Genomic DNA, 19572 nt, shown 5'->3' on the forward strand with positions numbered 1-19572 from the left:
TTAAAAAATCGATATTTGTTTCAATGATTCTCCTTTTTTTTTTCTTTTCGGAAAAACAATTTTTGTACAAAAATTTGCTGAATGCGAACTAATGTAGAAGTTACAGAATTGGTTGAAATTTGTGTTTTGAGGATGAACCAAAATTTTCCACTACTTTTAGTACGTAAATTGTGAAATTTAAAAAAAAAAATGAATTTTATTTTTCAAGCAGAATCAAAAATTTTCATTTTTTTTTTAAATTTTTTTACAGTTTTAATGGTAATATTAATATGACTTGTCTATCAACTGTGCTGCGTTCTAAAATTTTTTACTAAAATGCAGAATATTTAGAAATTTTCATGCTGAAACAAACCAAAACTTTCTTAATTTTAAGGATCAAGGATAATTTTTGCGATTTACTGCTTTTGGCTTATTTGGCAACTATGCTAAATTATAAAATTTTAGAACAAAATACCCAATTTTTAGTAATTTTATTTTGAACTAAGCATAATGTTCAAATTCCGCAACTTTGACAGTTTTGATCTCAAAAGTATGAAATTTTGGAGGTTTTACTACTTTTAACTTGTGTTAAATTTCAAAATTTTAAACCAAAAAACACGATTTTTAAAAGTTTCAATTAGATCCGATTAAAATTCCCTACAATTTTTAATGAACTTCTATAATTTTGGCAGTTTTAAGCGCCCAAAACACTGAATTTTGGGGATTTTACCACATTTAACTTGTTTAACAACTGACAAAAATTCTAAAAGTTTTGATTAAAAGAGATAAAATTTTTATGAAGTTTTATCTTAAGACGGATCAAATTTTCAATAATTTTTGATGATTTTGACAATTTTTATCCCAAAGCAGAAAAATTTGTAAGTTTTACTTTTTGTTTTGTTTATCTATTGTACTAAGTTCTAAAATTTTAGACCTATAAACGAATTTTTTATAAATTTTTATCTTGAAAGAAACCAAAACTTTTTATAATTTTTGATCAATGTTTGTAATTTTGGTAGTTTTAATCGCAAAACAGTAAAATTTACAGTTTTTACTAATTTTGTCTTGTTTATTAATAATTGTACTAAATTCAAACATTCTAGACCACAAAACAGTTCTTTTTATAAATTTTTATTATCAAACAAATTGAAACTTTCTACAATTTTCGTTTTTTTTTTTATAGTTTAGACAGTTTTAATCTCAAAACATTGAAATTTGCAGGTTTTTCTGCTTTTGACTTGTTTATAAATTGTGCTAAATTTCAAAATTTTAAACCTTAAAACGTAATTTTTAAAATTTTATTTTGATTTGATAAAAATTCAATAAATATCTGAATATTTTTGGCTGTTTTAAGCGCCCAAAACACTAAATTTTGGACACTACCAAATTTGACTTTTTTAAAAACTGTCCTAAATTCTAAATTTTTTTTTTATTTTTATTTTAAAATAAATCAAATCTAGTGAAATTTACAGGTTTTACTACTTTTGTTTAATGTATTAATTGGGTTAAATTTCAAAATTTTAGAACGTTGAACAAATTTTTTATAAATTTTTATCTTAAATGAAACAAAAATTTTCATTAAATTTTTGTAATTTTGTTAATTTCAATCCCAAAACATTACAATTTGCATGCTTTACTATTTTGACACGTTTATCAACTGTGCTAAACTCCAAAATTTTTAAACAAGAAACATCTAGTTTTTAGAAATCAATATTTTGAAGACGAGCCCAAAAATTTTTTTCAAATTTGATAAGATTTTTGACATTTTGATTTTCGACTTGTTTATCAACTTTACTAAATTCCAGAATTTTGAACTAAGTGACAAAACGATAAGTGTTTATAATTGTTACAGTTTTAATCCCAAAACAGTAAAATTTGCAGGTTTTACTAATTGTGTCTTGTTTATAAATAATTGTGTTAAACTCAAAAATTTTAGACCAAAAACAGTTTTTTTTTATAAATTTTTATTTTGAAACAAATCCAAACTTGTCATAATTTTCGATACATTTTTAAAATTTTGACAGTTTTCATCTCAAAGCAATGAAATTGCGGATTTAACTAATTTTAACTTGTATATCTACTGCGTATCATTCCAAAATTGTAGAGCAAAAAACATAATTTTTAGAAACAATATTTTGAGGCCGAGTCAAAAATTTAATTGGAAAGTGTAAATAGCTCATAATAAACTAAAACAGTTTTTTTTTTTAAATTAAGCATGAGACTAAACCTGTGTTTTGTGTAGTTTACAATTAATTCAATTTATTGTCTGGTCGAAATCATCCTTCCGTTTCCCGCGTCTAAATTAGGCCATTGCTAAACCGCCAACAAACTTTAGACACAACCGATTAGTTATAATAATGATGGCAATATAGCAGCTAGTTGCAAATTTGACAACTACATATTCACCTTGCTGCAAGTTCCTAGTTTAAACACGGGAGGATATAAGTGAGTCTATTAGCAAAACTATTATTTATGTTCGTAAAGTGATGCCAGGCAACAACCATCAGAAAATAAATTTTCTGTTTTTAGCAATGTTTGTAACTCGGAACGAACACAGAATAAATTAAAACAAATGTTGGCATATCATCCACCTCGTGATCCAATATTCTCAGCATTATTGCAACAACGCATCCGACAATTCCTACCTAACTTACAAAGTTCAACCCCAGCAGATGGAAACTACGAAGTCTTGTTTAACTTCCATAACTCGGTAAAATTGTTACGTGAAGTTCGAACATCTTAATGAGGCATATGTAGGAACCTGCTATTCTTTAACGCAGCAAATTTATTTAAGGATTTATTAAAATGACAAAACAGCGACTTTTTGCGCGAGTCATTAAACGAGTTGAAACTCGGAAGGAGATTAAATGCAGATGGTCCTGGCGCATATTTAGCGTTACATTAATCCTGCAAGGAAGCTGAATTGTCCTCGTTTCGCCCTTTACACAAAAAAGGGACACTTATTCTTCGGACGCACAAAAAGATGTCCCCATTTCTTATCTGCTTGTATCTTAATTTTAACAAAGTTTTATTCATTTCGCGAGATGAGATTTCTCACCTGATTATTTCTTTTGTTGTGAGAAGGAGAATTTAATTTTTACAGTCGGGCTCTGGCGAAATATGCTCTTGAAATTGTGTTGACGTTATCAAATTACTTGTTAGTTCCGAAGCTGGATTGGGAAAAGTTATTTCAAGTTAATTTACGGCTGTTTCAATCCATTCTGGAGTTCTTACTTTTTCTTGCTTAACTAACTTACGCCGTATTTTACCGAAATTATATAGTTTCTAGCTCATTGAATAATAGATAAGCTGTTGATTGATGGTTCCCGAAAGAAATTCCAGCAGGAAAAAAAGCTCAATAATGTGCTTCCGGGGACCCTCTTAATCTGAAAGTTGTGTTGTTGTTGACCTCGCAGAAAGCAGTATTATAAAATTTTGAATTTCAAACTAAGCCAGAAAGAAAACTAACTTTCTGAGTCTAGTTGGTAGTTCCCGTAAAATTATCTAGAATTCAGCGGTCGGACTTCATTTAGCGAGTTACAAAGAGCATCCTTATTTCTGCTTCACATCCGGCATTCTGCAGGAAATTACAGCCAAAGGCGATGTATAATATCGCTTTTTATTTCGTATCTAAGTTTCGCGAGCCTGTTAACTTCCATTTATAGACGAGCTACAACGACGAGTCCCAATTTTCATCCGTTTTCCCCGCAAGGCCTCACTTTTGAATCACGTCGGAATGAAAAACCGTTGATTTTAAAACAACTCGGACGTATCCGTTCCCATTGCTTTGTTTTTCGGATCACTTCATCTAAAGGGAAAACGCTTTCCTTTTCATAATCAAACCAACCCTGGAGTTTCATATCATTAACCGAGAACGTCTTATCCCGGGTTTCTTCAAAGGACTACATTCCAACCCACATAAATAAATCAACATTAAATGATACAGCGATGAACTCGGGGAGAAATTACAACAAAACGAACGGAGTTCGACAGAATTACAACAAAACTAAAAAAGTTGATAAAGGAGCAGTTACGTGACGCTCGACAGGCGAAATAAAGGATTAGCCGATTTCAAGGAAACGCAAACATTTGTTCGGAAAATGCACGGCTATTAAATCACTTTCGCTACGTAAGTTATGGCTGGATGTGTTCGACGAAAATGCCGTTTTTTCTGCCACATAACAGAGATACAAATTCATTGTTCACTAGAGTTGGGTCTTAAAAGACGACGCGAAAGTATGGCAAAGCACAATAATAGAATACTTCCGACCAGCTTTGAGTGTAATCGCCATGTTAAGCGCGAGATTTATGTAACCTCTTCACGTGATCAGAGTTTATCACCGATTTTAAAATCCGTTATTTTTCACAGAATTGTACTTTACATAATACGGAGTTTAATTTTCACTAAAAAATAAAATGATGTTGGAGCGACTAGCTTTGATGTCGAGTAGATGCAAATTACGTTTTTTTCTATTAGTTGAAATGAACAAGTAATTAAAAAATCCAGCTCCTCATTCGTTTTAAACCCGACATAATATACTTATGACATCATCCCACATGCACTCACTTTAAATGAACTAAAGTTCATACTCTCTAAATTAAATTTCTTTAGTTTATTATTCATGCTCCACGTTACATCACGTAAAGGTGAAACAACCTCACCTTGTGCTATTTTTAATCGAACTGTAAACAAAATTAAATATCCGCATAAATCAAAGACCCACCACGAAAATAAGTCGCATTTGTATGCTTTGGCCGCATTAATTTTCGTTTGAATCGCAAATTTCTTTTGTCTGGTATAAAAGTCATCTGCAATGCAGCCGCTGAAACCGGCGTTTGGTGCATATTATACGCGTCTACTGCAGAAACTTCACATGAAAATTTAATGCTTGTGAATGTTTACCATCAGCAAATGTCCACTATTATTTAATGTGTCGCATCAGAGCTGTTTACGCTTCGAGGTAACCGTTTAAAGAACAGATATGTTCATCAATTATGGAAGTTATGTACGCTCAACTACCGAAAATTTAGTTTTGTAGGCTTTGAGATGGTCTCTGCGGGCACAGATAGAAAACAAGCGCGTGAATAATTTACAAACAAGAAAAAGCAAGCTTAAACAGCGTCTAACTTTTCTGTATTTAATCTTCGATACAAGCTTGTTGTAGTTGGTGTTGGCTTTTTCAACAAACTTAATAAAGATAAAGAGAAATATTGCGTCCTGAGTAAATTATCTCTGTTATGTTTTTCTTTTGTTCGCCAAGTTATGCAAACAGCATCATGACGGGATTAAACTTTAACAGCGCTTTCCACATGAGAATTATTCCCATTTCCGGCCACTAACGGGATCTGACCAAAACTGGAAAATTAACTTACCTGAAGACAAATTTTTAACGCCCGCTGAAAAATAATAAAGTTGCCGAAACTCCCGCAGGAAATAAACAAGAAACTTCGGACATTTGATAACTTTTAATTCTCGCAGTTTTAAAAAGGAAGAAGTCTAGAAACAATTATGTGTCAAGGTGCAATCTCAGCGCCGGAATTCGGGTCAGACGTGGAGCACAGACGTTGTGCTGCTGATTAAGGCCTTAAATCTTGATTTGTGTGCAATAAGATTACTGCATGTTCGGCTACGGGAAATTTACAGGCGCTAGAACTATCAACGAATGCAAAGTTCTAATGCAAATTTACTATGAAACTGGCGAAATTTTGAGGTGGCAGAATGGTGGAGGCGCCGGGAAAATTTCTGTTTCTTGCTGATGACGCAATTGGATTTTAATATCTCACACGCCAATGTGCAGATTTTTTATCGGATTCAATGCTCCGCAATTAAATTTAATTTACACACAGCACTATCGGAAATTTTTCATCATCCTCGAAATTCAATCTCTACTTGAAGGCATCTGTTATTTCTGTCAACAAAAAGTGACTTATTAATTATTCAAACTCCAACTATAAAGTTTCTACAAACAACAATCAGTGAATACGTTCTGGAACTGTTGAGTACACAGACTACATTTTAGATAAGAATCATAATTCATCGACATGGAAAATTATTCAGAGCGCAGGCAATAACAAACTTCCAGTTAGTTAAGAATACTAAATAGTTAGATGAGCTGACAACTAAATTCGAGCGTGTTCTGCAAATTTTTTTGTGTTGATTTAGCTGAGGTGAATTAATTAGTGGCGGTAAACGGTAATCAACTCTTAAGGACTTCGAACTATTGTTCGGATTTACATTTGGGCTTGTTGAACATTGAACTCAAAGTGCACAGTAAACTGTATTGACTTTTCTGTATACGTGAGCGGGTCTAAAGTGTTTTATTAATATGAATGTAGATTATGGAAGTCCAGTTTTCCTCGAAACTTTAGTCTCAATTTCACGACTTTTGAAACCAAGGCAATTAGAATTTATGTTCGGAAAGTCGTTAAGGCGCGAAACTTTTAACTTACATTTAACTTTCTGTCTCAAGTTCGTCAGGTTTTAATGATTCGGTATTTTTGTCCGTGCAGCAAGAGAGTAATTTTCGTAAAGCAGAAGTAGTGTCGGTTTACAGCGTGCTTGAAAAGTTTTCCATGAAGTGGAGTATTTTGTGGTTAGCCAGCTCTTTGTGTTAATTTCCGTGAGTATGGCAGTTAGTTAATAAATAATTTCGGAAAGTTACTTCTCTTGGTAAATCGAAATTTAAAGAAAAAGCACGATTTCTCCAACGCAGCAATTACAGTCCGTAACCATATGTGGATGCTTATTACATATTCAGAAGGAAATCTACATTTTAATAAGAGGAACATAAAATGTAAAAACACATGGAACGGTCCTGAATATAAAAATGTGGGTGGTGAAACGATGGGCTGAACAAGAGGCGGCAGGTGTTGCTTGTGGTTCACGAATATTAAGCAAACACTTTCTTCCCGCCGTACAATTTGTGAAGATGGAAATCTTCGTGCTTCATTCGACGGTTAACGAACGTCAAGGGCTTATCATAAAAGTCAAGCCTACAAATAAAGCAAATAAATTAGCCGCAGGAGTGGCTTCAGTCACCTTAAAGGGATTTTAACCGGATCGTGCCATAAAATATTGTCACGCCATAAAAGCAGATGCATTCGTCGCGGCTCTGAGAAAACACTTTGTAGGATAAAAGTCTTCGAGCTGCTGCGTCAATTTATTCATGAAATACACACCTCAACTTCCACGAGATTACTCGGAACACTTATAATTTATTCTGGAGACGGAGATCTGGCCCGGAATCATCAAAAATGCAGTTGTAATGACGACTTCAGCAAACCGTTTCAAACTGCACACTTGAGTCATAAATTTGTCAGGACGTTTGTTGCAAGTTTGTATGGTTTTCAAATGTGATATAAGTTTGATAAGTGGAGGTGTCATTTTTATGCATTACCCTCTGACCAACAAAAATCCGATTCCCCAAACATTTAAAAGTTGATTAAAACACACAACTCTCAAATATACACGTTATTTTATGGCCACATTGAGTGCCATTTTTGAAACTTTTAGAATTGGATTGTCACCGAAGCACAACGGCATGAAAGCAATGAAAAAAATTTTTGCATTGCCCCAAAAACGTAAAGATTAAACCACAAAAAAGCGTAAATATTGTCGTGGAAATTGCTTTAGTTTATGTTCAAAAGTATTTTTTTAATAACGAATAATTTTCCGGGAAACATGCCGTATAACACAGTAATTTATATGACCATAAAACCGTGCAGTCCTTAGGTTGGGCCAATCTATCTGCGACATCTTAAAGGAAAAAAATAAAATTTAAAAATATTTTACTTTTACGAGCCACATGTGGGTACAGGACTTCCGAGTTAACAACTTTACGACGCATCCATGCTCGAGTGTACGACCAAGATTGAATATTGTCTTTATTATAAAAATGGTCTTAACAAAATAAATTTTCATTTATCCTTGTAGTGCAGGAGCGACGATACAATTTATCTTTGGTGGTGAATTTCGATTTGATTATTTCAGCAAATAGAAGGTAACTACGAACGCGCCAGCTCGACACAATTTAATTTTGAGGGTCAGCGAACTATACAACTTTATTATCTTCTTGATTAAATAACATATCACCGTCTCGGTGGAATTTGTATAACCGGAAACGCTGGAGGTGGTGAGACAGATGATAAGTGGAAGTTATGCGGCATAAAACACGTTCGTACAAAAGTACTGTTGATATAAGTTCAACCTCGCAGGAATTCGCACAACACCGGAATACTAAAGCAACTAATTCTAATCCACGGTTATGCTAAAGACCGATATTGTTAATTGTACGTAATTGGTGCATGACTAGTTAACCGAATAGGGCACAGGAATATCATTAGCTCTCGTTTGTGACAATTTCGACCTCATGGGTGGTTACAGATTTCGTCATTATCTTCGTTACCAGACGGCAGCTTTGTTGTAAAAATCTGTTCTACCCTAATATTATCAATTTGTTTTTCCAGCTTAATCCGAATGGTATTAAAATTGTAGCCTTTGAAAAGGGTCTGTGTTTAAACGCGTGCTTAAAAACATCCTTGGACTAATAACTAAGAATTTTTTTCTTTTTTACGGTTGCAATCAATATGCAAATTGCTTCATTCCTTAGTTATGGAACTAATTTTCTGGTCTTAACACCACATTGGAAGCGACCTTTATATGCATAATATAACTACCTTTTTCTTGAGCGAACAAAAAATAATCAGGTGGCGCTATTGGCATAACCGAGAGTATTGAATGAAACGACTTTTGCTTGCCATTAAAAATAAAAATTTCTAAAATTTATGTTTTTTTTATATACAATTTTGCAATTTGGCAGAGTTAGCATACGATCGCTAACTAGTAATTTCCCCAAATTTTATAGCTGTTGCACTAAAATTACCAAAGTTACGAATTTCAGAAAGGGTAACTTATGGTTCGGCCTCGCCTTAAAAATAAAAATTTCTAAAATTTGTGTCTTTTAATATACAATGTTGAAAATTGCTAGAGTTAATATTCGATTGAAAACTAGTAATTTCCAAAATTTTATAGCTGTAGCACTAAAATTACTAAAATTACGAAATAACATTATTAAAATTACGTCTTGAAAATAAAAATGTCTAAAACTTGTGTCTTTTGATCTACAATGTTGCAATTTGACAGAATTATTATTCGATTAAAAACTAGGCATTTCCTTAAGTTTAATAGCTGTAGCACTTAAATTACCAAAATTACGAATTTTTGAAAGGATTTCTCGTGTTTCTGCTTCGTCTTGAAAATAAAAATTTATAAAATTTGTGTTTTTTGATATACAATGTTGAAATTTGACAGAGTTAATATTTGATCAAAAACTAGTAATTTCCCCAAATTTCATAGCTGTAGCACTAAAATTACAAAAATTACGATTTTCAGTGAAGGATTTCTCATATTTCGTCTTCACCTTGAACATCTTCATTCCTCCTTGACGAAACTGGCTTCAAAAATCATACACAAGTCGGTGTCATCTATGTTTCCAGTTTTTTCTCCAACCGCGAAATAATCCTCAAAAGCGGTTTTACAATGGGCAGGTTCCTTCCTAAAATAGCCGAAAAACCCTCCTCCTTTTTCCGGGCTTGGGACCGGCAACAGCGTCCCTAGTGATACGGAACGTACCCCAGGGGGCTTGTACCATAAAAACTTACTATGATAAATTAGTAAGGTGTCTTTAGTTCAAACACTAATCAACTTCTAATTGAAAATTAGCAGAGTTAGTTTTATGAAACAGACCCCAGGACGCTGCAGGCGGAGTTAAATCTAAAAAAAAGTGTTTATTTATGTAATAAAATAATATAAAATGGTGTACTTACCTGGACATAGTTGTCTTTTACCTAACAATTTCGTTTTCAAGAAATAAAAAAGACAGTTACTTATAGGAGTCGCTTAATTGCAAAATCTGACATCTGCAGTTAACCCTAATTTTCGGAGCAATTGAAAAAGCTTAATGAAAGATAAAATTAATAATAATTTAATGATAAATATGTATAATAATAATAATAATAATAATAGCCGTAATATATATAAATATATACACCTTCGTAATTTATAAGCTTTAAATTTATTAATAAATAAATTTAAAGCTTGTAAATCACGAAGGTGTTTTGCAAAATTTGTATAGAATCAATTAGTGACAATTATGAAATTTATATCGGCTGTGTTAAATTTGGGACAGATACAGATATTGGGTCTTACATTTAGGCGACTGTTAATCTCATACCTGCATGTTAACACACACTAACACAACAGCACTAACACTACCACTGCGCAAAAAACGGGTTCACTTACACTCCGCGAAAAACCGCAAGCGCAACATCCCAACACCAATAAAAAGAAAATCCTACCTTGAGAGATCCAACATCGCCGTCATCTTCGTACACGGACCTACTGCAATAGAAATGTTTTATTAGTCATTTTACTTGCATTTTCAAATTTACGATAGAATTTCATAGCTGTAGCACTAAAATTACCAAAATTACGAGTTTTAAGAGAGGATTTCTTATATTTCGGCTTGCCTTGAAAATAAAAAATTCTAAAATTTGTGTCCTTTGATCTACAATGTTGCAATTTGGCAGAGTTAATAAACGATTGAAAACTAGCAATTTCCCCAAATTTCATAGCTGTAACACTAAAATTACAAAAATTACGAATTTTATTAACTTACCCTTTAGTCCTGATCCCGAAGCTGTGTCGGCAGGCTCCTACCACTGCATCCCCCTCTAGGACACAGGAAGCACTCACTCACTTTGTTTCAAAAACGGTTTTAATTTTAGCTTTAAGACACTAAAATAGCTCGCGCACTAAAAAGAGCTTTGGCACTGTTTCGCAGAACTGGACTTTTATCTTTGACACTCGCGGAAGTTCCGAATTTACGAAGAGTTGTAAAAAGGTGAAATTTTATTCATTTAGGTAAACATAGTTTTGTCTTACCTGCATACTAACTTGCACAGTGTCACTATCACTACCACTTGTCAAAAAACGAATGCACTGACACTCCGCGAACAACTCCCGTCACCCAGAAGGAAAAAATCCTACCTTGTAAGATCCAACGTCGCCATCGTCTTCGAACACGGACTTACTGCAAGAGAATTTTTTTTATTAAAAATTTGAACTAACATTTTAAAGTTAGCAGTTAACGTACCCTTTAATCCTGATCCCGAAGCTGCATCGACAGGCTCCTACCACTGCATCCCCCTCTAGGAATCAGGAATCAGAAACCAGGAACCACTCACTCACTCACTTTGTTTTAAAAACGATTTTAATTTTATTTAGACACTACAAAAATTGAACTAAACTATCTCTCGCACTAAAAATGTCGGCACTCGAAATTAATAGTGAAATTAAAATAGGAGGAATATTAAAAAAAGGGAACATTAATAAATAAAATGACAAAATGGAATGGAGGAAAATTTAATAAAAATAGTGTTCAGGTGGGGAATGAATGGGTGGTGGGGCAGAGTGACTCATCGAAGATTAAACAAATAGGACACCAGTTGGAGTTAAAAAGTGTAAAGTGGCAAGAAAAAATAAATGGAATTCGGATAACTCTCCCCCCATTTTTTAATAAGAAAAAAAGAGAACATTGAAATAGATAAAATGACAAAATTAGAAGCGTCGTAAAATGGTGGAATGGAGGAAAATTTAATAAAAATAGTGTTCAGATGGGGAATGAATGGGTGGTTGGGCAGAGTGACTCATCAAAGATGGACACAAGTTGGAGTTGAAAAGTGTAAAGTGGCAAGAGAAAATGAATGAAATTCGGGTGTTTCTCCCCCCATTTTTGGTCTCAAAATACACCCCTTTTCGCGAACACAGACACCGTAGGGGATCTTGGTGGATTCAAAATGAACTCAGCTCCCGAAAGTCCACCATGTTTAACGAAACAAAAGTTTATCCCGTGAGTAAGCATCTTGCCCAAGGTGTCCCGTAAAGTGTGTCCACCCTTCTAGCAAAACTAACCGGACATTTACTTTCAAACCAACTCCTAGCTAACCGTCTTGAAAAATAAATTACATTAAATGATTCTAAACTTATTCTGAACGCTATGGTAAATTTTGATTCGAAGGGCAGTTGTGCTTTCAAACGACAGCTAGCTAAACTCCCGTCCCTATAGTGTCCTCGTCCCCCTCAACATGATGTTCGTTCATCGCGCGCCCACATACTAAGGTCTGTCGGCTACCAATTGTCCAGTCGAGGCCAGTTTTTCGGTGGTGTCAAATGAATACTGTCCAACCAGTGTTGGAGAAATGAAAGCAAAATACCTCAATAGTTCCGTTCCAACCATTATGGTATAACACAATCCGAGCCTGGGGTATTGAATGACTAACATTGGCCCTGTTTCTAGGTTAGCATGTGATGCGACCGGCATTCTACTTCGGCTTTCTAGCTAAATCCCCCCGCCTTAAGGTTCATCCACCCCCTCTAAAGTCAAATCGTGGAGATATGCAGATACAGCTTCAACTAAATGCGCTCTGAGAGTTTAGAGCTGCAAATGAAGTCATTCGTACCCGACGTCTGCTGGTCGGTATCGGATTGACACCGTCGCATCATTAGCTCACACAAACTGAACACCTTTAGAAGACTCCGTAACTGCCGTAACTTGACAAACTAATGTGTCGGCTACAGAACATGCATGGATGTTTCCATAGACGCACGCAAAGGGTACCTAACTTCCTAAATTTGTGTACCTACGTGGATGAACGTGGGTCCCCTTACTAGTGTTGGTATGCTTAAGTGTACAGGGTAGGTGGCAGCAAGTGTAGTGATGTTAAATTATGTGCAGAATACAGAACATGCATGGATGTTTCCATAAACTCACTCAAAATGTGTGTGTATCTAATTCCCCAATTTTGTCTACCTACTTGTTTCCCCTTGGTTGTGTTGGTATAAAAGAACTGGACAGACTTTTACAGTATTAAGAAAGACAGGAAATAGAAGTTCAGGTGGTAAAAGGGCTAAACGCAGAAACGTCATAGAAAGGAGGAATTTCATTTCAATAGACATGAGACTAAGAAAAAGTATAAAAAAGATAAAATTAGTAAATGAAGAAATGATGCAAAAAAGCAACAAGAACAGTGAACTAGAAAGATGCAACTAAACTGTCCTACCCTAATCCTTCGTCTTACATTTTTCAAGATGTTCCAAGATTTCGAGTGAAAATTCCGAAGTTAGGATGATACCTGTAACAAGTAAATACGAATAAGTAAAAAAGTTGAATATGTATGGAAAAATAGTACACGCCTACATTGAAACCATCGTAGCAATGCAAGTCCTACCATTAAACCCTGGCAATCACTAAACTACACTAAAATACATTTTCGAGTCACTGTAGCACGTCATTCTTACTCAAAACTCGGAGTACAACTAAATAAATAATGGCTTTATGGACGTTATTAGATAACGATGATTTAACACTTATTTTTTTGAAAAAAATGACTTCCAATTTATTTGTGATGGCACTGCCCTTTTATCAATTACGTAATCTGCATTAAAAAACAAGACTAAGACGTACGGAAAAATGCCATACGGTCAAAAAATATTCTCCTAATAGAAAATCTATCAAATTGCTATGAGATTTCGTTACTATTTCGCCTCGCGTTTTCCAAAAACATTTCATTTCAAGACTTAAATACCATTTCACCAGTATTAAAACTAATCAATCGGAAATTTACCGAAAAATGCCACGCAATTTTTGTTAAAACAGCTCTCTTACATTAAAAACTTATTGTATTTAGCCTGCCTTGCAATATATATCTAACTTTCCTTAAAATCCGATTATTGCTAAACATAAACACTCTGTATATTAAACTGCTTGAGTTAACGCTAACAAACTGAAAATTGAAAACTTTTGAAAATGTTTATAAATGAATATAGGTTAGTACTTTACCTTACAAAATATTTTCTCAGAACAGCACTCTGTAGCACACATCTCTAAAGCGACCGTCTTTATCAAAAGTCGAAACACAACTGTTTTCAATAATGAAATTTAATATGTAATTTCCTAATTGCTTATAACAAAAACTTTTACTTTTTTCTTGAGCGAACAAAAAGTACCTAATCAGGTGACGCTATTGCGATAACCGAGGGTAATGAAATGAATGACAACGATTTTTCCGAAGGTAGAGTTCCAAAATAAATCCAAATATACGATGGGTAGACAAAACAGATTTTGCAACTTTACATAGTTTAAAAATTTTCAATCTAATAATGAAAGAGTAGCAACAATAGTGTTAGAAAAACGATAGAGAAAATCGCATATTTCTTATCTGTCATAGGTCCACAAAATTGATTTACATTCTAATTTAAACAATCGACTTAAAAGTAGTAACTTCCTCAAATTTCACTAAAATTACGAGAGTTATCAATTTTAGTGAAGCATTTGGGCATTAAAAATAAAAATTTCTATTTATGTCTTTTGATTTACAATCTTGCAATTTGGCAGAGTTAATATTTGATTAAAAACTAGTAACTTTCCGAAATTTCATAACTGTAGCACTAAAATTACCTTAGTAATACTTTACCTTGCAAGATATTTTCTCAGAGCAGCACGAAACGACCTTCTTTATCAAAGGTCGAAACACAACTGATTCAAATCATGAGATTTTTTTATTATGTAATTTCCTAATTGCTAACTACCTTTTTCTTGAGCGAACAAAAAATAATTAGGTTTTCGCGTCTTCAAAAGACATTTTATTTCAAGACTTGCGGAAAATACTATTCCGCAATATTAAAACCAATCAATTAGAAAATTTACCGAAAAATGCCATGCAGTTTTTGTCAAAACTGTTTCCTTACATTAAAAACTTGTATTTAGACTGCATGCAATAATCAGATTTAATAATTGCAGATTAAACTAAATTTGAAATTTTTAAAACGAAACTCCGAACACGCCTAAATAATAAATAATGAAGCACTGATTTCACTATACCGCAAAATTTAATCGTATGATTTTCGCAGAAACGCTGATTTTGATTCCTTGTTAAGTATGCATTAAGTTTGTAGCGAATTTGTCATATTTTCTCCAGAAAGAAAATCAATCAAGGCATATTTCAACAAAGGTTTATTAGTGAGGCCTTTTTTCATATAATAAAATTGAGCACAATAAGAGCGAAGTTATCAGTATTGCTATCTAACTATTTTTTTGCCAAAAAAACGAATTGTTTGTCGATGGTGCGGTTCTGCTCAACTTGTCTGACCTTCAACTAATTATGTAATTGAAGGATGAAATGAAATACATGAGACCTAAGTAAATTCCAGCACAGTGGCGTGAGACGACTATGAAAATTTTTACGAAAGATCCAAGCAAAGAAAACAGAGTTTCTAGTACAGAACACGATTATAAAGTTGAGTTCCATAGGTGCTTTCAAATAAAATTTAAATCGCAAAATTAATATTGGGTGGCTAATTTTAAGAAATGTTTTCGTCTAAATGAATTTCCAAAATTCTTTGAGCAACATTCTAATTTTGTTCATTGTAATTAACAATCAAACACAGATTTTCGATAAGCATTTGTAAGAAGAACAGAAAAGTTTAAACGTATCTAACTTCCTTTAAATTCCGATTATTACTAAGCATAAACACTGTATATTAAAGTGCTTTTGTCAACGCCAACAAAGTGAAAAAATAGACAATCAAACGCGCCTAACGTTTCCCTGAATTGAAAACTTTTGAATAATATAGGGTAGTACTTTACCTTGCAAGATATTTTCTCAGAGCAGTACTCGGTAGCACAAATCACCAAAACGACCGTCTTTATCAAAAGGCAAAACACAACTGATTCCAATAATGAGATTAATATATAATTTCCTAAATGCGTATACAGAGTGTTATGGAAATGATGACACAAAACTAAACTGGTAAGAGAACTCACCGTATGCAACAACTTTTCTTAATAAAAATTGCTTAAAATGCCGTCCTTCACTGCCAATGCATGCCTGAATTCTCCGGGCCATTGAAGTTTGTGTTCTCTTAATTTTCGCTGGATTTTGGCGAATTGTTTCAGCCACAACATTCACACGTTCACTTAATTTTTCCACTAAATTCACGGGATTTGCGTACACCAACTCTTTCATATGTAACCACAAGAAAAAAATCGCATGGATTTAAGTCTGGCGAACGAGGTGGCCACAACACTGGTTCATTTCTACCTATCCACTTGTGCACATTTAGCCATTGGAACATGGACACTGTATAGACGCTTTGCCCCAACCTTATAAACCATTTTGCACCACCTTTTGCACTTTAAGAACGATCTGATAACACGTTGACACTGCGAAAATTCACAACAAACTGAACGGTTTTAATTAAATTATAGCTGATCAGTCGTTTTTATGACAAAAAGTTGTGATAAGATTTAAGTCAAAAAACCTCCTCGTTGCGGAAATAAAAGTGAATTTGTTTACAGATATCGAACGGCTGGCCAAATTAAGGGCGGAAAAAGGCGAAAATCAAAATGCGTTTACGGAAAAAATTATCTAGAAAAGTTGTAGATCTTGATGCGTTCTAACCGGTTAAATTTTGTGTATTTAATTTCATAACCTATTATAATTTTTTGAATAAAATTTTTGTAAATTTCCAAAATGTTTTACTTTATGTTAAACTTAATAGTTCTAAACACCACCGCAAATTAGTTTAGAATGGTCATTAATAAAAAAGTGTTTTACAAGCGGACTGATAACGCAGTTTTTTTATGCTCTTTTGTTCTTTAATTTTATAGCAATTCAATGGTAGGTGGGCGACTCGTCAAAATATAGGGGGAAAAAATAAGTTTAAAAACATGCGATTTCAAAAAAAATTATTAAAAAAAGTTGTTGCAAATGGTGAGTTCTCTTACCAGTTTAATTTTGTGTACTCATTTCCATAACACCCTGTATATCTCCCTCGTTATTTCTGAAATATGCAAAAACTGCTCAAACCGTTTTTAATGGAATTCACACTAAAACTTGCAAGCGCTGGCGCATCCACCAAATTATAAAACACGCAAAAGTTGTTCGATGACGTCGAATAATTGACCTATTAATCTGAAACCCGGAGAATATTTTTAAGATAAAATTTATCTTTTTGCAAGACCGTAGAAACCCCAGAAAACTCGTCCAACCGAAAGCCTACGAGAGAAAATCAATATTCTAGCACAACATGAGCCAGATTTTCATATTTAGTTGTCATAAAGCAAAATCTGGTTCCGAACTCTTGCCTGCGTTCGAATTATGAATATTTGCCCCAAATATTTCGCCGTGTATCTTCCGGAAGGAAGGGACAAAATTATTATTTCCCAAAAGACTTTGATTGCAGCTATAATGTAATATTTTCACGATAAATTATTTAAATTAGATCGTAAATTTGTTTCTATTACTTCCGACCTTTTTGCCCGCGTATGTCGTTTTTGTGCTCGCTAAAAAAGCGGGAGTGGATCAGGCCTACCACTTTGAATAATAATTAGCTCGGATTTACCCTAGTTTATATCGTGGTGATATCGGAAACACGTTCTGTAGTAATTGATGGAATTTGTTCGTGCCGAATAATTAGTTTTTCGTTTAACTGAGTTGTCTTGTATTTTTAAGATCCGTGGAAATGTTCTAACAGTTTTAACATGAGTTTGTTGGAATAAACTGGGGAATTGAAGCGGAACGGGATTTTAATAAAAGTTCTTTGAAACAGATTCGAGTTGAAATCAATATCGCGAAAATTAAAATTGAAATTTTGCTGGGGTTTTTTAAATCGTTTAGTTACTTGAGCCAAGACTGCTATTAGTGTGAATATTAGATCTTGTGCAATTTGTGGTTAACACAGTCCATTAAGTTGGTCAACATGAGTGTAGCCTTGATGTTAACAAGGTTCCTCTTAGTCGCATCAAAGGCTAATTCGACACAACTATTACATAAAGGTGAACATAAATATGCAAATCCCCTATCGGATATAGAAATTTCCCAGATTATCAAAGCCAACAAGCAAATACAAGATCCTTGCAGATAATAGACTTGTCTTTGGATGTTCTCTACGCATAGGCTATCTATAAAGTTTTATTACCTCAACTGCTCTCCTCATAAAGCCAAGCTGTTGGCGACAATATATTGCTTCGATTTCAACATATGTGTTTCGGAAGTGGGACGCATCATAGGAAAAAATCTCAAGCGGATTATTGATATGACACGAGATATTTTACAACAGAGAAAAAAATCGGGAGTTACAAAAGGGTAATCTGGAATGTTTTGATTAAATTTGTCTTGATGCCTGTCGTAAAACACATGCTCTACTCCGCTGATACACCGTAAAAATGTCGTCAAATCTAATCAGGAGGGCTGATATTCAAAATGGAGGTGCGGCGGTAGCTGATGTGTTGGTACAAAGTGATAAAGAAGAAGCAAAGTTTACTTCCAGCACAAGGCGGAAATCATAAGAAAATATTTATTTTGCGAAACTTTGAAACTTTGTATGAAGCAAACTGGTTGATATTCCACGGTCTTAAACTGTGGTATTGAAATCTTCCAGAGGAAATGAACAACTCAATCTTTGAAGTTGTCGGCGGTTATTAAAAGGACATAAATTTCGTGCTCTTTGCAGCTACAAATGCTCTCTCAGCATGAAATCTTTTCACCTCACTTATTTATATAGAAATTTTATTAGTTCTAAAATAGTAAGAGCAGGTTTTTACGAAAGGTTGTTATTGCCTGCATTATCAAATTTCCTTTGATGCAAAGTTCGAAAAATCCTCTGGTCACGGTCTCGGCTCACCTTCGGTGGATCCTTGCAGAATTATGTATAAGACAAAGCTTTGAGAGCTTAGTGTACTTTACAGAACTCATTACAAAGTTCATAAAGTCGATACTCGTCGAGAATTTGCAACGAGATGGACAATTTGGTCCCACCGTGGGCCGCATAATTGTTCGAATTTTCGCGGAATAAATTAATTAATATCAATCTGTACTGTGTCATTACATTTTCGCATAATTAACAGAGCCGCAAATGTAGCGGCAAAAACGTTGACGCGTTTCCACAAGGAAATTTACTGTGAAGTTTGCTCATGTGAATGTGGAGACGGCACTTTTCCTTTTTCAGTTAAAGTCACGAAACAAGTTTTAAGATTAGAATTTAGACCCAACATGTTTTATTCGCGAGAAAGGTTTACCCCTGAAATATTATTTATTTATAACAGAAAATCTACACGTAAACTACATAGAAAGTGCAAACTTCACGATGAATAACAAAACGTTTGTTGGTTTCTCCCATTTTCTTGATCTCGCCGACCGCAACTTCCTTAATTTAAATCATGGATAGGTTCTTTTATAAAGTTTTTGCATTATTAATGGAGACGGAAAGTTTACGCATGGTTCTGAGGGATTGATTGATCCGAGACCCTCAAAGCTGTGGATTCCACTTTTCATTTGTGGGTTCCTCGAGGCTAAAATCTACTATTAGCTAGAATTTCTGTTTTGTTCTAAAATCCATTATTCGACCCGGAATAAAAACAAATTATTTTTGCCACGTCTGCAAAAAGTTGAGCTTGATTTATCTGTGTTATTCTTTGAATTTCCACCTGAAAACACAAGGAGCTTTATGTTTCTGTTTCGATATACGCTTCGAGA

At 34.0% G+C, this 19572-nt stretch overlaps 1 protein-coding gene across 2 annotated transcripts in view; it reads left to right on the forward strand.

The window, feature by feature from the left end:
• Positions 1-19572, forward strand: part of dpr8 (defective proboscis extension response 8) — a 63242-nt gene that overhangs the window by 31081 nt on the left and 12589 nt on the right. The gene's annotated exons all lie outside the window — the stretch shown is intronic.

This window comes from Gnatocerus cornutus, chromosome 6 (assembly GCF_029298725.1).
Source record: "Gnatocerus cornutus isolate USDA-ARS CGAHR chromosome 6, icGnaCorn1.1, whole genome shotgun sequence".
Lineage (NCBI taxonomy): Eukaryota > Metazoa > Arthropoda > Insecta > Coleoptera > Tenebrionidae > Gnatocerus > Gnatocerus cornutus.